The sequence below is a fragment of the Hyla sarda genome, chromosome 5, assembly GCF_029499605.1.
Source record: "Hyla sarda isolate aHylSar1 chromosome 5, aHylSar1.hap1, whole genome shotgun sequence".
NCBI classification, from domain to species: domain Eukaryota; kingdom Metazoa; phylum Chordata; class Amphibia; order Anura; family Hylidae; genus Hyla; species Hyla sarda.
The window spans coordinates 219,226,206-219,246,117 of NC_079193.1; positions in this window are offsets into that span (position 1 = coordinate 219,226,206).

A 19,912-nucleotide genomic window follows, 5' to 3' on the forward strand; every position below is an offset into this window, starting at 1 on the left:
GTCCTATCAGACAGGAGAGAGCACAGAGGAGTACTATCAGACAGGAGAGAGCGCAGAGGAGTACTATCAGACAGGAGAGACCACAGAGGAGTACCATCAGACAGGAGAGAGCACAGAGGAGTCCTATAAGACAAGAGAGAGCGCAGAGGAATACCATCAGACATGAGAGAGCGCATAGGAGTACTATCAGACGGGAGAGAGCACAGAGGAGTCCTATAAGACAGGAGAGAGCACAGAGGAGTACTATCAGACAGGAGAGAGCACAGAGGAGTACTATCAGACAGGAGAGAGCACAGAGGAGTACCATCAGACAGGAGAGAGCACAGAGGAGTACCATCAGACAGGAGAGAGCACAGAGGAGTCTTATCAGACAGGAGATAGCACAGAGGAGTACTATCAGACAGAAAAGAGCACAGAGGAGTCCTATCAGACAGGAGAGATCACAGAGTAGTACTATCAGACAGGAGAGAGCACAGATGAGTACTATCAGACAGAAAAGAGCACAGAGGAGTCCTATCAGACAGGAGAGAGCACAAAGGAGTACTTTCAGACAGGAGAGAGCACAGAGGAGTACTATCAGACAGGAGAGAGCACAGTGGAATGCTAGCCCACCCTCACTTACAGGACTTTGTCCATGCCTGTGCTTCAGCTCGGACAAAGCCGTGATTTTCTTAGCCATGATTTCTATAAAACGGAAATAAAATTTTCTTATGAAGTATATTAGATAAGTTAATATTTTGCCAATATGTAAAACATATAAAAAGTTTTTGAATCTGACAGTGCCCCAAAAAAATTCTAAAATGTATGTACACTAGTCCCTAGACCCTGAAGTAAATGAGCCCATACACCAACAATAGCTGTCAAATAAATGCCTATTTGGCTAACAGATTTTCTCACTAACTCCCCTATACACACGGGTGCTCAACTTGGCCAAGCATGCGTGTCCTCATTGGGAGGAGAATAAGCCAGTGCCAAATACTTATGGTGGAGGCTCATCTTCATTGAGAACAAAGAATCAAGAATATAAAGGTGCATTATGCCCGATCCTACATTCCTCTGACATTTGGTGTGTGTGGGGGGGGGGGGGGGGGGGGGGGGCATTCAGCACTTCCTCATAGATATTCTAATCTGTTCAAACTTTCTTGAAGATTCTGTAGCTTCTTCCAGGAGACTGGGGAACAAACACTGAATAAAGATGAAAGGCTATGAGAGACAATAATTTTACTATGTAATCGCAATAGAAACTACTTGTATTTATGCATTCTGGTACCACTTGTGAATTTAAAAAGATAAATGCATAGCCCATGTACTTAAACAGCCTCTGAATTTGATCCAAACATGCAATTGAAAGAAGAACAAGAAGGGGTAACTTTTTCAGTCTATCTATTAATCGGTGTATAAAATATTCTAGTAGGGCGACTGGTTGGACATGTGACCACTACTACTATCAATTAATCATAAGGTCATTGAGAACTCTACAAACAATGTAAGAAACTCAATGGTCTAAAATGGGGTATAAGGAAAATAATATTGCTGCACATCAATAGTTGACTGATTCTTTGACGACACCCTAAATCACTGCCCATCTACACTACATTGTCACCAGCACTACACAGAGTACGGAGCCAGAAGTAGATAGCTGTGTACTTCATGTAGTGGTGGCACAGCACTACTGCAACCTGAAGTTGCTGAAGTATTGTAGTGCAAGCACCAAACAGCTGATCGTCAGGGTGTCAAGTGTCAGCACCCCACCCATATACCATTGAGGGCCTATCAGGATAGGCCAACAAAAGCACACTCTTGGAAAACCCCTTTAAGAAATTACTTTATAGGACAGTCCTCAAGTATGTCCTGTTGACATTAGAAATGTTACTTTCCCAAGCAGAATCACAGGCATAAAAGTGTCCCATTGTTTGTTTATCCAATTCTCAGATCAAAACTGGTGCTGTAAATGCCTAGCATTCTCATTCTGTTTATCATTTAACTCATATGCTAAGGCTGTGTCACACATTGTGGTAACACAATTGATTACCGCAGGTGTTTTTGCCGCAAGTGGACAAAATCGAGGTAAAAATATGGTGCATTGTACCATTATTTACTTTAGTAGCATAATCACAATTTCACCCATTCATGGAAAAAACACGCAAAGTAATACGTTGTGGCAAAGCAAGGTGTAAAAATGGCCATATTTTTTATGGTATTACCTAACATATTTCACATGGAAAGATTTAAGCAGGAAAGATTTCAAGCTACTGTTTTCCATAGAATTGTTTATCAAACTGATATAAAATAACTGATATTAGAATTGTTGTTAGTTCTGGTCTTCTTTAAGTTTCATGAAGAAACTAATGCTTAGTTTTTTTGTTTAATGTGTACTGTATAAATCTGAAAGGAATTCATGCGCTTGAATTAAAGTCCTATTTGGAATGTGTGCAGACCTATACTGAAAATCCAATTGCAAATATAACCTATTTGTGCTGTATAAAAGCTTTCTGATCTCCCAGTTGATCTATCTGGCAACTTATGCCTATGAAATATGAGAATTAGAGATGAGCAAATCGAATCGGAAGAATACGAATTCGTTCTGTATTTCATGAAAAATTTGATTCTGACCAAATCCGAATTTCCCCTTGATTCGAAATAACAAATTTCTTCATTCATTCCATTTTGTTATAACTCTAAGGTTAAGATTCCACTTAGTTTTTGCAGTAAAAAAATGTATTTAACAAAATTTTTATTTTCTGTAACAATATTTTTATTAGTTTATAAACAGGAATCAATTTATGTGGGCGACAAGGACCTTAAAAATGTAGCCGACAATAATAAAAATGTAGAAAGGGGCCATTTAAATGTAAAAATTATATATTTTTTAGAATTAATTTTGTTAAACTTTGTATTAGTAATGTATTTTAATAATGTGTTTAATGAAGTGTGTGTGTGTTTTAACTTTTTTCACTTTTTTTTTCTTTTTTTTTACATTTTTGAGGTAGTACTACTACTTTCAGCATGGAACAGATTGTTCCATGATGGGAGTTGTAGTACCTGTACTAATAGACAGATTGCTCTTCTGCTTTATGCTGAGGTCCAGTGCAGTCGTCTCAGTGTCAGTGTCCATAGCATTGGAGGCAGTAAGCCTAAAGTCCTACAGCCACAAGTCGGTCATCAGTAAGTCAAGTCATCTCATTGTCAGTCACCATCTCTGTCAAGTCAAGTCCCTCTGTAGTCACCGTGGCCTGCACTAAAGTCAGTCTAACTTCTGCAAGTCCCAGCAAGCCTGCGCGGTCCCCCTGTGTCACTGGTCACCTCCCTGGGATATTTGCCTGTACTGCAAAGACTATATTACCTGTCTTTCCTCAGTAAATCTGGTGTTATCCTTAATCTGGCATTGGTGTCTTTACTGCCCCTGCCTAACCCAGGATCAGCAGTATTACCTTCAGGTGGTTAAGGCCAAACCACGCCTTGGCGTCACGACAAGAAGGGGTTAATACCATCTGCCCCTTGGGCCATAACATCTGCCCTGCATCCACCCTGCACCTCACACCCGACACCCCACCAAACTATTTAAAGGGGTACTCCGGGGAACTAAACCCAGAGCCCATCCTTTCCCTCTCACCAACTTATGTATTTGTCTAAATATCATTCATTAGCTATAAACAACAGTTTTCCTCTTTCAGCTGTAACTTACATGCAGCAAGTGAGAGAAAAATGTAATTCTCAAATCAACCTTGTCTCCTCACTGAGACTAGCCCACTCCCTTCAAGACAACACCCCCTGATTTCTATCTGATTTCTCTTTGGTCTAGAGCTCTGGCTGTATAGCCAAACCTCCCCTCCCTGTGTGAGAACTTGTGAGCCCTGAGAGAAAAGCAGAGAAGATTTTCAGTCACAGCTCAGCACATAACGCTGTTCTTTTTTCTGTGTAGATCTAAGCCCTGACTGCTGCCATTCAGAGCACAACATGATTTATTGCTGGAGGGAAGGATAGTCTGAAAGAAAAGACCTGTACAGTGTGTGTGTGTGTGTGTGTGTGTGTGTGTGTGTGTGTGTGTGTGTGTGTAGTGTGAGCATGCACACAGATAGTGAAAGCAGTTGGCTGGCAGCCATTACATAGAGCAGCCATTATACAGGGGACACCGAACAGGTATTGTGGTGGCTTTGGGGCATTTTATCTTTCTTAACTTCCCTGGAGTACCCCTTGAACTATCCCATATGGTAAACTCAGTTAACATGAAAAATACCAATCACCAAAAATGCTGACTTTTGGTCACATTATTTAACAGAAAAAAATTAATAAAAAACGATTAAAAAGTCCCACCAAAATAAAAATCAAAAATGTCCCATCAATTAAAACTACACCTCAAGGCACAAAATCATTAGACTCATACATCCCTGTATACGCAAAAATAAAATAATTATAGGCGTCCAAAGAGGACAATTTTAAGAATACTTATTTTGTTAAAAAACTGTTGGACTTTTTACCAAGTAGCACAGTAATAGAAAAACTATATAAATTGAGTATTGTTTTAATTGCATTAACTACAGAATAAAAAATATAAAAACATGTAATTTTTACCATAAAGTGCACTGGGTAAAAACAAAACAAAAACAAAGTTTTATTTTTAATTTCACCGTGCAAATAATATTTTATTGTTTTGCCTTACATTTTACAAAGTACAATTGGTCACGCAAAAAACAAGCCCTCATATGAGTCTGCAGATGGAAAAGTAAAAGCATTATGCTTCGTAGCGAGGAAGAAAAAAACGAAAACACAAAAATGAAAATGACAAGGTGTCCCGAAAGCCACAATGGGCTGTGTTCTTAAGGGGTTAAGCATGCTGCATCATTCAAAATATACATGTTTTCAAGTAAAAGTTACTAATAAGGACTGTGAAAGGAATTATCAGATGAATAGTTCACATTTAAAGCTTTTTCTGATAAATTAGGAAATATGTGGCATACTTTTATAATGATATAATTATGTGACAAATTATTATAATGAGATATTAGGAAATACATTTTTATAAAGCAATGTGCCATCAAGATCGATTGCCCTCATTTTCTCTACATATTCTGTTAAAGGGGTACTCCGATGGAATTTTTTATTTTTTTTTATCAACTGGTGTCAGAAAGTTAAACAGATTTGTAAGTACTTCTATTAAAAAATCTTAATCCTTTCAGTACTTATAAGCTACTGAAGTTGAGTTGTTCTTTTCTGTCTAAGTGCTCTCTGATGACACGTGTCTCTGGAACTGTCCAGAGTAGAAGCAAATCCCCATAGCAAACCTCTTCTACTCTGTGCAGTTCCCGAGACAAGCAGAGATGTCAGCAGAGAGCACTGTTGCCAGACAGAAAAGAACAACTCAACTTCAGCAGCTGATAATTACGTAATTAAGTAATTTACAAATCTGTTTAACTTTCTGGAGCCAGTTGATATGTAAAAAAAAAAGTTTTTTCCCGGAATACCCCTTTAATCATTCCAGTACTTCTCAGCTGCTGTATACTACAGAGGAAGTTATTTTCTTTTATAATTCATTTTCTGCTGAGCACAGTGCTCTCTGCTGACACCTCTGTCCGTGTCAAGAACTGTCCAGAGCAAGAGAGGTTTTCTATGGTAATTTGCTCCTGCTCTGAACAGTTCCTGACATGGACAGAGTTGTCAACAGAGAGCACTGTGGTCAGAAAGAAAAGAAAGAAAATAACTTCCTATTGAGCATACAGCAGCTGATAAGCACTGGAAGGATTAAGATTTCTAAATAGAAGTAAATTACAAATCTGTTTAACTTTCTGCCATCAGTTGAGTTAAAAACATTTTTTCCAACTTAGTACCCCTTTAACTGCAATGGAAAGGTCCAGGATACTCAATAATAATATATGACCCAATTTGTTTACTTAAATACTTAAACATATTCTTTTATTCTAATATGTTAATATTTTTAATATTTGTAATTATTTGTACATTATTACTATGTACAAAGGCAACAATAGAACTAAGTAGTCCCATTAACATAACAGGAAAGTGGGTCGAGGCATGTTCTACAACCTTTTCAAAAGTTAATCTACTGGGAGGGGAAGGCTGATCTTTAAGCAACAGCTATTGTTTGTATCTGTTATCTATACAATAGGGTCACCTTTTACTGCAATCCTGTGTGTTATGATAAGGAAGGCACTGCAGGAAATGATAAGGCCAGAATATAAGTGATCTGGCCAGAATAAAAACTACAAGACTTTACAATTCTTTAAAAATTTACATAGCAAAATAAAAAATTAGAAAAAAAAGAAACAAAAATGATTTAAAAATATAATCGAAGAGGACCTGTGACCAACCCCCAAAAATAGCTTTGAGTGCTCTGATCACACGCCTCTTTACAGTTTCTTGATATGCCCTCCCGTTCCCGAGATGTTGGTATATAGTTTGTCTAACAATTTAGGGAATCAGTCAGATGGGCGTGAATCTAATTTTATTAATGGGTCTGAATATCAGGTTATGGGCGTGATTATACTGTCAAGGGGTGTGTAGTAGACAGGCAATGCAAAACATTCACCACCTGACTGTATAATCACACCCATTACTGGTCACTCCCATTATTAACCCCTTAGGGACGAAGGGCGTACAGGTGCACCCTTGCGTCCTGTTACTGTAGTTTGAAGTGTCACTATTAGCAGCCAGGACCCACAGTTAATGCTGGACATTGCCGATCGGGCTGATGCCCAGCATTAACCCTTTAGACGCCTCAATCAAAGTTAATTGCAGTGTCTAAATGTGGAATCTAACATTACCGGCAGCTCAGCGGAGCTGATCGGGATATCCACAGCTAAATGAATGGACGGCCCTTACCTGCCTCCTTGTTGTCCAATCAGTGCTCTGATGTCCCCAGCCAGCCATGGCAGGCAAGAGCAGCAGAGCACCGATAACACTGATCAATGCTGAGCCAAAGCCAAGCATTGAACAGTGTATGCAATCACAAGATTACATGTTATAGCCCCCTATGGGGAAAAAAAGAAAAAAGAAAAAGTGTAAAAAAAAAAGAGTTAATAAAAGTGAATTAACCATTTCCCTAATAAAACTTTGAATCCAAATTTCTATGGATTACAAAACATTATAACTATCCACAATTTCCTACACTATTGGTGAATGCCCCATTATTTTATTTTATTTTAATATTTTAAATTTTTATTATTTTTTATTATTCTTTATTATTCTTTTAAACTGTTTTTTGCACAAATTTGTTGTTCATATATTTAGTAGATACATAGCAAGGGCCCTGCTAGGACTACTATATTTTACATTTTTACTCATATCATCTACTGCTAGTCTATTTGCACATACACACCTACCTCACATCTCAATTCTAATATTCATCTAATACAATTTTATTTTATTTAATATATACCTGGAAGAGGTCTGTATACCACTGTATTCTTTATTCCCTTTCTGGCATGTAGGGTTGTGTGTAACACAGAAACCTCGGTACATATTAGCACAGTGTGAGCCCCCCAAACTCTTGTTTTCTTGATTCCCTGAATTGTTAGAAAAACTGTAAACTCTCATATCTGAAGAGCGGATATTAAGAAACTGTAAAAAGGTGTGTTTTCAGGGTACCCTAAGCACATTAATGACAGTAAAATCTCAGTAAAGTAAAAATTTTGGCGGGAGTTGGCCACAGGACGTCTTTAACATAAAAACATGACTTAAAGGGGTATTCCAGGATCTTTTTTATTTGAATATGCTACAGGGGCTGTAAAGTTAGTGTAGTTCATAATATAGTGTCTGTACCTGTGTGTGACGGTTTTCTCACAACTCTTCTGTGATTTTCACAGCATACAAAATCATGTCTCGGGATTTCCCATGTTGCAGTGCATCGAAACCTGACATCACTAGTCAGAGGGAGTGTGCCCTGCTTCAATGGGTGGAACAACCGCTGGGTGGGAGAGAGTTCATTTTGCAACAACTGTAGGCACCCTGATTAGAAAACACTGGTGCATTGCATTGAAGGGATCACTGGTGCGTTTCAGTGGGTGGGGTGGCCGATGTGTGGGAGGGAGGAAAGTGAGCTTACAAACTATGAAACTATGGGATGTGTAGTTTGGAGAACGAAATTCAACAGGAAATACCCAGTTCTGGCAGATACGTGAATAAAAACAAAAATATATGTTTTTATATATATACATATATATATATATATATATATATATATATATATATATATATATATATATATATTAAGATAAATAATAATATAAGTGACCTCACTTATATATGATTATCCCTGCTATGCATATCACCGGAATGAGTCAACCCACACAGCTCCCCCATATTTCTCCCCATTACGAGACTGTGGCACAAGGTCAATTAGATGAATTGCTAAGTGACATGGGCCTTTCATATTCCCACGGACATAGTATCAAGTGGGTCCAACACACAATTCTTTCCCTTCAGTTTCCATATCCCATTACTCTCTTCGTACTCCTCATATGAGTGCTGACTCCACTCACTGATTACAACAATGTGGTCATTCCTTTTACCATTCTGTTTATTTGTTTATTGTAATTCTTTGCTATAGATTTATGCTATCTGCATTTTGACATACTATGGACAGCTGCATCTGTCATTGTTTATTTTTCTTTGTTTGTTCTATATACTTCCAAAAATCTTAATAAAATACTATTGAAAGTAAAAATCACAGTCCTCAAAGAATTCAAAGCAGAGTTTGTGAAGTTTGTTATTCTTTTTTTCTTTAACACAGTAGGTTTTAAAGGAAAACTGTCATCACTGTCACCAGCACTAACCTGTTGGTACATGTGTGTTGTGCGGGTGTGCTGTTGATAACCATACTTACCTGTCCCAGTTCCATGGTCCCATTGTCCCACTATCTAACTCCAGGCAGCCGGCTTGGGGCAAGGGCAAAGTTTCCTGACATCATTACTGTTTCTCTGCCGGTCCTCGCTGTGAGCAGGCCTGGGGAAACCACCGCGTAAAATAAAGGATCACCTAGTGAATGTTTGGGCCTTTTTATTAGAAACTTTTCAGGCACCTTTCATGTAGGGTTTGCTAAAGGAGCGTCAAAATATAAGAATCCCACACCCCCAAAAAAGACCTAGTTTTGGGAACTACATCCCTGAAGGAAACTTAACTAGGGATGTATTGAGGTTTTTACCCCCACAGATGTTACACAAAATGAAAATAAATAATTTTTTTCCCAGTATTATAAAGTCTTGAATTTAAATTTTCACACAGGATAACACCCTACATTTTGATATGCAGTGTGTTGTGTTTGTCCAGTATCCCAAATGTGACCATAAACTGCTGTTTCGGCACACAGCAGATCCCATAAGGAAAGGAGTACTATTTTTTGTATACAATCTGAGTAAACATCTGAGGCACCAGAACAAAAGGAACTCCTGAAAAGTGACCCAATTTTGGAAACTGCATCCTACAAGCAATTAATCTACGGATATAGGGGGAGAGTTATCAAAACCTGTGCAGAGGAAAAGTTGCCCAGTTTCCCATAGCAACCAATCAGATCGCTTCTTTTATTTTTACCAAGGCCTCTTCAAAATGAAAGAAGCGATCTGATTGGTTGCTATGGGCAACTGGGCAACTTTTCCTCTGCACAGGTTTTGATACATCTCCCCCATAGTGAGCATTTTGATCCCACACCCACAGGTGCTTTCCAGAACTTAATGTGCATCAGATGGTGCGAGGGGAAAAATTGCCATTTTTGTGCACAATGGCACTGATTTACTGAGTGTTGGGAAGTTTTCTTTGTGGGTTTTAATGACCTACAATTTTTTTGCACAGTATTTACTAAGGTTTCCCTACGTTTTGCACTTTTCCCTACATTTTGCTTTTTTTTACATATGCTCTGATCTGTTCCTCAGCTGAAATGCAATACATTTTCTGTGGAAACCTCAGTAAATATTTTGGTTTTATGTGAGAATGTCGAGGACATGCCCCTTTTATGTTACCACGCCCCCTTTCCCCTGACAGTCACACCCATTTTTCAGGTTTTCTCAGTAAAATGGAGAATTCTGGCTGGTGCACAACCCGACAATACATGTCGGGTTTACAATAGTACATTAGGGCCAATATGTTCAAGGTCAGTTCTGTCTACAGGCAAAATAGGCCGCTGCCTAGAGCGCCCTCTTGCCCACTGCACGAAAGTTAGTAGCCAGTCAGCATTTGAAGCACTCGCCACTTATTCATAGCACCCGCCAAGCCAGCACCACTGTCGCATCCCCCTTCCCCCTGCTCCAGGGCGATCATGTCTGTCCGCCTCGGAGGTGTACTGCTTTCAGCAGCAACGTGCTCCTCAGACTCAGACAGGCATAATCACTAATGTCCTCTGCCTCATGACATCAAAACTCTGTCTCCACCCCTCTACTCAGGCTAAAGAGCACAATGATGGCGCTACTGACAGCCGATGGGGGCTTGTGTGCGGATTCCTACAGCATGTGTAAGTGCACGATTATGTATGTTTGTTACAGTGAGTCACCCCAGTAGTAAGGAGATTACATGAGGAAGAGGTTTGTTACAGAGTGTCTCCAAAGTAGTAAGGTAATAACATTAGGAGAGTTGTTACAATATGTCACCTCAGTAGTAAGGTAAATACACGCGGAGGACGGTTATTAATGCGTGTCACCTCAGTAGTAAGGAGATTACATAACGAGGAGATTTGTTACAGTGTGTCACCCCAGTAGTAAGGTGGAACGTGTCAAAGGACTGAGCCAATGGGTGAGATCAAGGGGTGGCAAAATTCCTTTTGCCTAGGGTGGTGAAAATCCTTGTGCCAGTCCTGAATATGTTGTGGCACACTGGAGGAGCACACCCCATTAAGATAAGACTCCAGATTTTTTGGAGATGCAAACTTTTTTCATCCCCACCCTCTAAGAGCTATAGCTATTTTATTTTTCCATCAATGTAGCTGCATAAAGGCTTTTTTATTTTTGGTACAAGTTGTATTTTTCTGGCACCATTTTATATACCTAGGGTTGTCACGATTCGGCAGGCTGGAGGTGGATCCTCTGTGCCAGAGAGGGATTGGCGTGGACCGTGTAGGTGGACCGGTTCTAAGTTGCTACTGGTATTCACCAGAGCCCGCTGCAAAGCGGGATGGTCTTGCAGCGGCGGTAGCAACCAGGTCGTATCCACTGGCAACGGCTCAACCTCTCTGACTGCTGAGATAAACGCGGTACAAGGGAGTAGACAAGAGCAAGGTCAGACGTAGCAGAAGGTCGGGGCAGGCGGCAAGGTTCGTAGTCAATGGTGATAGCAAAAGGTAAGGAACACAGTAGTGGTAAACACAGAGTAGCTTTCTCTAGGCACAAGGCAACAAGATCCGGCAAGGAAGAGCAGGGGAAGTGAGGTCATATAGCCAGGGAGCAGGTGGAAACTAATTAGGGTGATTGGGCCAGGCACCATCATTGGTGCACTGGCCCTTTAAATCTCAGAGAGCTGGCGCGCGCGCGCCCTAGAGAGCGGAGCCGCGCACGCCAGAGTATGACAGCCGGGGACCGGGACAGGTAAGTGACTTGGGATGCGATTAGCGAGCGGGCGCTTCCCGCTATGCGAATCGCATCCCCGCCGGCAATGTCAGTGCAGCGCTCCCGGTCAGCGGATCTGACCGGGGCGCTGCAGGGAGAGAAACGACGCGAGCGCTTCGGGGAGGAGCAGGGACCCGGAGCGCTCGGCGTAACAGTACCCCCCCTTATGTCTCCCCCTCTTTTTGTCGGGATGTCGCTCCACATGGGACGAGGACATTGGGAGCGATTGTAGAGTCTCCTTCTGGGGGACAGTGAAGTCCTGGGTATACTCATGAATGGCAGACCGGTCAGAAGGAGTGGGAATGGGGAGGAGGGGCAGAGGGTGAGGCTTGGCACGGGGCAGAGTGTCACCAGAACGGGGGCTATGAGGAGGCACGGCACAGTCCTGATAGGCCTTGGGGAGACCAGGCACAGGAGGAGACACTGAGGCCCGACAGACGGGGCTGGGAGCAGACGTGAGGCATTTATTGCGGCAAGCAGGACCCCAATTCTTGATCTCCCCGGTGGTCCAGTCAAGGGAGGGAGAATGGTGCTGGAGCCATGGCAGAATGGGGAGGACTTCAGAGGTGCAGCCGGGCAAAACCAAAAATTCTATTTTCTCGAAATGCGGTCCAATGTTCATAAGCAGGGGCTCTGTGCGATAACGCACAGTGCAGTGCAACTTGACTCCGTTGACCGAAGAAATGTAGAGCGGCTTGATGAGACGGGTCACCGGGATGCAGTACCTATCAAGAGGCCAGAATGAAATTTCCAGAGGAACCAGAGTCCAAGACGGCCACGGCAGAGAAGGAGGAGTTTGCAGAAGGAGAAATCCGTACGGGCACAGTGAGACATGGAGAGGCAGACTCCGTACCCAGAGACGCCAGACCCACGTGAGCTGGTTGCGTGCGTGCATTTTCCAGACGTGGAGGACGAATAGGGCAATCCACCAAGAAATGTTCGGTACTAGCGCAGTACAGACATAGATTTTTATCCCTACGGCGAGACCTCTCTTCAAGAGGAGGCACAGGGGTAGATTGCAAGGGATACCGTGAGAGAGGTGCCCAGGGATTAAGGTCTTTTTCCTGGCGGAGTTCCTGTTGTCTTTCAGAAAAACGCATGTCAATGCGGGTGGCCAAATGGATAAGTTCATGCAGGTTGGCAGGAATCTCTCGTGCGGCCAGCACATCTTTGATGTTACTGGATAGGCCTTTTTTAAAGGTCGCGCAGAGAGCCTCGTTGTTCCAAGATAATTCGGAGGCGAGAGTACGAAATCGGATGGCGTACTTGCCTACTGAAGAATTACCCTGGACCAGGTTCAGCAGGGCAGTCTCGGGCTGGTTCCTCAAAGACACTGCGAACTTCAGAGAAGAAGGAGTGTACAGTGGCGGTGACAGGGTCATCGCAGTCCCAGAGCGGTGTGGCCCAAGCCAAAGCCTTCCCAGACAGGAGACTAACCACGAAAGCCACCTTCGACCGTTCTGTAGGAAATTGGTCCGACAACATCTCCAAATGTAGGGAACATTGTGACAGGAAACCTCGGCAGAGTCTAGAGTCCCCATCAAATTTGTCCGGCAGGGACAAGCGGAGGTTAGGAGCGGCCACTCGCTGCGGAAGAGGTGCAGGAGCCGGCGGAGGAGATGGTTGTTGCTGCTGTAGCTGTGACTGAAGTTGCTGTAGCTGTGACTGAAGCTGCTGTGTCATGGTGGACACTTGCGACAGCTGGTGACTTAGATGGGCGATCTGTCGGGATTGCTGGGCGACCACCGTAGTGAGGTCAGCGGCAACTGGCAGGGGAACCTCAGCGGGATCCATGGCCGGATCTACTGACACGATTCGGCAGGCTGGAGGTGGATCCTCTGTGCCAGAGAGGGATTGGCGTGGACAGGGAGAGAAACGCCGCGAGCGCTTCGGGGAGGAGCAGGGACCCGGAGCGCTCGGCGTAACAAGGGTATTGAAGAAAAATGTTATTATTATTTTTTCTTGTAGGAGAAGAATAAAACAAACATGATAGTTGGGTCATTATAAAGGCAGATATGCCCATTATGCATATTGTTGGGACCTCATTGGGAAAGGGGTTTCATTTTTTTTTTTTTTTTTTACCTTTTCTAAATTTTAATGTAAATTGAAGGTAAATATACTTAATTAAAGAAACTGCATGGCTTATTAGATTAACCCTTTAGAGTGGTAACAATGTGATTTCAGTGCTCTAACTGTTGTAATTGAGCCCCAGAAAACACCCTCCATGGTGCACAGCTAGTTTTAATTCTCTACATTTCAGGGGGCAGGACAAGAGCTGACTTGTTTGCCAGTAGTACACATACATGGACTTCCTTCAACTTTATTCGCTGGCCAATCAAAGCTCATACATCTCTCAGATATGCCATGACATAGTGTTGAAGAAAGAGCATTGGACAGCTGCTGGGCTGGGCTGATGATATAAACAGAACACTACTAAATATTGCATGTCAAGGGAGAATGGGTTACTGATGCAGGTGCTATGTGAGCAGAAAGAAAAGAAACAGCAGCAGAATCACAGCAAGAAAAGGGTTACACTTAGCTGATGAAGATCATGATGATGATGATGATGATGATGATGATGATGATGATGATGATGATGATGAAAAACAGCTGCAGTACTTTGGGCATACAACAGCAGATACAGTGGGGCAAAAAAAAGTGCTTAGTCAGCCACCAATTGTGCAAGTTCTCCCACTTAAAAAGATGAGAGACCTGTAATTTTCATCATAGGTATACCTCAACTGTTAGAGACATAATGAGAAAAAAATCCATAAAATCACATTGTCTGATTTTTAAAGAATTGATTTGCAAATTATGGTGGGAGATAAGTATTTGGTCACCTACAAACAAGCAAGATTTCTGGCTCTCACAGACCTGTAAGTTCTTCTTTAAGAGTCTCCTCTGTCCTCCACTCATTACCTGTATTAATGGCACATGTTTGAACGTGTTATCAGTATAAAAGACATCTGTCCACAACCTCAAACAGTCACACTCAAACTCCACTATGGCCAAGACCAATGAGCGGTCGAAGGACACCAGAAACAAAATTGTAGACCTGCACCAGACTGGAAAGACTGAATATGCAATAGGCAAGCAGTTTGGTGTGAAGAAATCCACTGTGGGAGCAATTATTAGAAAATGGAAGACATACAAGACCACTGATAATCTCCCTCAATATGGGGCTTCACATAAGATCTCACCCCATGGTGTCAAAATTATCACAAGAATGGTAAGCATAAATTTTAGAACCACGCGAGGGGACCTAGTGAATGACCTGCAGAGAGCTGGGACCAAAGTAACAAAGGCTACCATCAGTAATGTACTACGCCGCCAGGGACTCAAATTATGCAGTGCCAGACATGTCCCCCTTCTTAAGCCAGTACATGTCCGGGCCCATCTGAAGTTTGCTAGAGAGCATTTGGAGGATCCAAAAGAGTATTGCGAGAATGTCATATGGTCAGATGAAACCAAAGTAGAACTTTTTGGTAAAAACTCAACTCGTTGTGTTTGGAGGAAAAAGAATGCTGAGTTAAATACAAAGAACACCATACCTACTGTGAAGCATGGGGGGTGGAAACATCATGCAGTGGAGCTGTTTTTCTGCTAAGGGACCAGGACGACTGATCCGGGTAAAGAAAAATAATGAATGGGGCTATGTATCATGAGATTTTGTGTGAAAACCTCATTCCATCAGCAAGGGCATTGAAGATGAAACGTGGCTTGGTCTTTCAGCATGACAATGATCCCAAACACACTGCCTGGGCAACAAAGGAGTGGCTTCCTAAGAAGCATTTCATGGTCCTGGAGTGGCCTAGCCAGTCTCCAGATCTCAACCCCATAGAAAACCTTTGGAGGGAGTTGAAAGTCTGTGTCGCTCAGTGACAGCCCCAAAACATCTCTTTCTACACTCATGAGCCACTTTTCAAGGTCCTGGAGTGGCCTAGACAGTCTCCAGATCTCAACCCCATAAGAAACCTTTGGAGGGAGTTGAAAGTCTGTGTTGCCCAGTTACAGCCCCAAAACACCTCTTTCTACACTCATGAGCCACTTTTTCCCGTCCCCTGCACTGATAATTCGCTCTCTGTTAACTGGTAAAATGCACAAAGAAACCAGGTTGCATGCTGCCCATAGAGGTATATGGGCAGCAAGAGGAGAGGGGGAGTAGGAGGAAAGAGTAGCTGGAGACAGACAGACACAAAGAGGCACACAGAGATGCTGCATTTGGTAAGTATAACTGCCTTACCCCGCTGCTGGACTCACAGCAGTAGTGCTTATCTCTACTGTATAAGGGCCTCCATGCTGCTGCTGCTTTTCTATAGAGATATAGGAGCACAAAATCTCTAATGTGTGTGGAGTGGATGGTAGACATCATAGCAGCTAGTCCCCTCCTACTCTGGATATGAGCTTACAGTGAAAATGACAGATGCAAATCATAAAATTGCAGAATTGCATTTTGTCCATAATATTTTATATTTATCCCAAAATGACACTTAAAAAACTATTGTTTATACCACAAAAAGAAGGCATTATCAATATAAAAATAAATACAACCGCTGCAAGAAAAATACAACAAGACAAATACCTAAACATTCGTCTGGCCAGAACTGACTTGTTCTTAAGGTGATCAAGGTAATTTGCATATCATAAAATGTGTATAGGCGCAACATCATTATGTTTGTACAAACATATGTAATTGTTTAACCTATAAGTAACAAAGAGCAACAATTGCTGATTTTAATCTGCTTATTTTATTTTATTAACTTGCTTGAAAAAGACTATAATAAAACCTTTTACTAATTTCACATTAAGATTAAAGAGATTATCTGGTGATTAAAACGTATGCCCTTCTAAAGGATAGGGGATACGTGTCTGATTGTGGGGTGTCCGACAACTAGGACCCACCACGATCTCCAGAATGATCTCTTACCTTGAAGTGCTCCAGCTACCACCTACCGAAGGTCTCAACTGGTCTCGGGTGTGACGGCCCACTCTGCCATTTATCAGCTGAGGCAGGACATTCCTGTGGTCGGTGTTTGGCAGAGCGGGCCAGCACTCCTGAAGAGTTTGTGTTGGAAGATGGGGCCAAAGCACTCCGGGGTAAATGCCGGACCCTGTACTGGAGATCGAGGTGGGGGTCTCAGTGATCGGACCTTCTGCGATCTGACACAGGATAGGGGATAAGTCTTTTTCACTGTATAACCCCTTTAACAGGTTTGCAAAATTTGCAGTGGATTATGGTACTGGGAAAGTCGATAAGATTTCACAGATCACATCAACATGCAGCAGATATGCTTTAGATTTATTAAATCTGCAGCATCTTCATTCTTATTCTCAATCTGTTGTAAATTTATCTCAGAATTTTTGTATAGTTTTTAGTGTTACGGGGATGAAAAACGTTGCTCATTTTTACTACATGTGGACTTACCCTTGAAGGTAACAAACCTTTAACACATCATAGTGACTTGTCAGGTGTACTGCGATCTTGACCAATCTCTGGGGCAGAAGTGCTTGGAGCCAGAGGCCGTGATCGCGACGTCACAGCCACGCCCCCTCCTTTCATGTCTAGGGGAGGGGATGTGTAGGTTGACACGAATGTAGGGGGCGTAGCCGTGATATCGCAAGGGGTGTGGCCGTGACATCACAACCACTGCAGCAGGAACTCGGTGTTTGTTTAGAACGTTGGGTGGTGTGGGAGATCAAGTGGGGGCCAGCAGCGGGATCCCCACGATCAGACATCTAATACCCTATCCACTGCATAGGGAATAAGATGTCTAACAGCGGTGTACCTAATATAGGGTAGAAAACTATAATTTTGCTTAATTTAGGGTAGAAAACAATCATTTTGTAAATTATTCATTAAACTTAAAATGCATTTTGAGATTGTGAAGTTTATTTGTTAGTGTGCTATACCACACACTTATGGAGTCTTGATGGCGACTACTTAGCCTTTCCTTCTATAATCTTTCTCTAAAATTGTTAGGTAAAAAATATAATCAAAATATTTAATATTATACATTGTTATATTTGGCATGACACATGAAAACCATATTTTATGACGTATTTATCCAAAGTATTCATATTGCTCTATTTTCTTCAGTATGGTATAAAACTACAATCTACAAATCTACAATCTACAAATTCTTTTAGTCTACTTTTAGACTGAGATGGCTCCATATAGTTTAAACCAGTATTGAGTTTAGGTTTGTTTTTTCATAGATATTTGAGGCCAAACTTGAAGATGTATAGAACTGTGAAGTGTGTAGAATTCCGTTATGTCGGACACTGTAATGTTCAGAAATCAATACCAGTATATACGGTATAGCTAAAGTTGTTATGGGTGAGTTCAAAGGTCATAAAAGCTATTATGCTATCACCCTGACATAAAAAAAAAAAAAACCTGTGCAATAACAGGTTTAGACTTCTGGGGCTGAGACCTCCTGTTTTAGGAATTGAAAAGCAATGCCATAGAAGGAATGGATTGTCACAAAACCAGCTTTGCTACACACAATCTGAACCATACATACATGATATTCAAGCATGCCTTCTTAATACACTGAATACAGCAGTCATGATCATGGTACTTTTATCATTTATAAGTTTAATTTTCCCTCTAGGGTTGGTCTTACTTTATATCATTTGGGAAGATCCAACTTGCAATGTAATTATTGTGATGACATTGAATGATTGTATATAGAGTTTTATGATGTAGCACATTCATTTCTATTGTATTGAAATTCAGGCAAAGCTATAATTTGTATCATTTGATAAATATATGTTGCACCCTTTGTGTTCAATCCAGAATCGAAAAAAATAGGCTTTTTATATACCTATGAAATTTTCCATTGTGTGAATTATGCCTGAGAAATTAGATTGTGAGCCCTATTGGGGAAAGGTATTGCATTAGAGATAAAAAAAAAAATTATTAAAAATCTGATCAGTTACATACAAAATCCAGAAGTAAAAACATACTAAAGAAAAACAGTATGGTTCCCTTTGTACTCAACTGTGCAAAACATACTGGCCCTCATTTACTAAGAGTGTTGTGTAGGTTTCTTTATGGGTTTTAATTCCCTACAATTTTTCCCACGGTATTTACTAAGGTTTCCCTACATTTTACACTTTTCCCTACATTTTTTTTTTATATACATGCTCTGATCTGTCGGGTTTTCCTCAGCTCAAATCCACCACATTTTCTGTGGAAACCTTAGTAAATATGTTGGGTTTTTGTAAAAATGCCCCTTTTTTGTGACCACGCCCCCTTTTCCCAACGGCCATGCCCCTTTTTTGGGTTTTCTTTGTAAAATGGAGAGTTAGTCAGGTTTTTTTAAATTCTGGCACACATTCTGGTGCAGACAGAATTTCTGGCTCACAACCCAGCAAAACATATCGGGTTTGCAATAGTAAATGAAGGCCACTGTGTATGCTTATGTTTACCAATGTACCAGCATGAATAGAATGAAAATATTGCTTGTGTCTTTTAGCTGGCCCCTGATACCTACTCAATTTTTGTTATAACTTCAATTTCATAATTTCCTGCTGCTCCTATTAGACTTCAAGTTTATGTTAACATGGGCAAAGATCTTTTGTGTACAGCAATGTGCCACCCATCCATTAGTACCACAGTCAGTGCTGCAGGTTCCTGTCAATGGAAATCAATGGGAAATGGGTTTTTCCAGGTAAAAAAACATTTTGCCCATGTAAGCATGGCCTAAGACCAAAGAGCCATTTCCATGAGCAGATATAGTATAAGTATTAGCGATAATGTTATCAAAGTAGGTGACATAAGAGCAATTTATAGTATCACCCTATTAATTGTTCTAATTTCATTATTTGGTCATGTAAATAATTCACACATGAAGAATATTAGAAGATCATTGATAGACTAGGTGGGAAAGAGCTAGGAATAAATAGATCAATGATGGTCTATGTTAACATTCTTTCCCGACCCCCCCCCCCCCCTCCCCCAGTTCTTTTGTGCGTAGGCAAGTTTCATTTTGTGAATCCAGTTTGTTTTCTACATTTGACTATAGAGAGCCAATGGAAAAAAGTCATGTAATAATACTTTTTTTATAGCCACGTCTATTTAGTTGTATCACATATTGGCTATTGATTAAACTATTCACACTTACAGATCACAATGCCATGATGATAAACTATTATTTTTGTGTTCACATGAAAGCTTGTTACAAGTAGCACCGCTGGCCGTGGGCGCTCTCCCTGCCCAACTCCCCGCACAGACTTCACATGATGCAATGCGAAAGCGCGCGGTCTGCTGCTTCTCACCTGCCCCGCTGTCTTCCTGCTTCCTCCGTTCTCCCTGCTAGCTGGCACGGGCATACCCATCTCCTAGGGTGCCCGCGCGACGGTTCTCA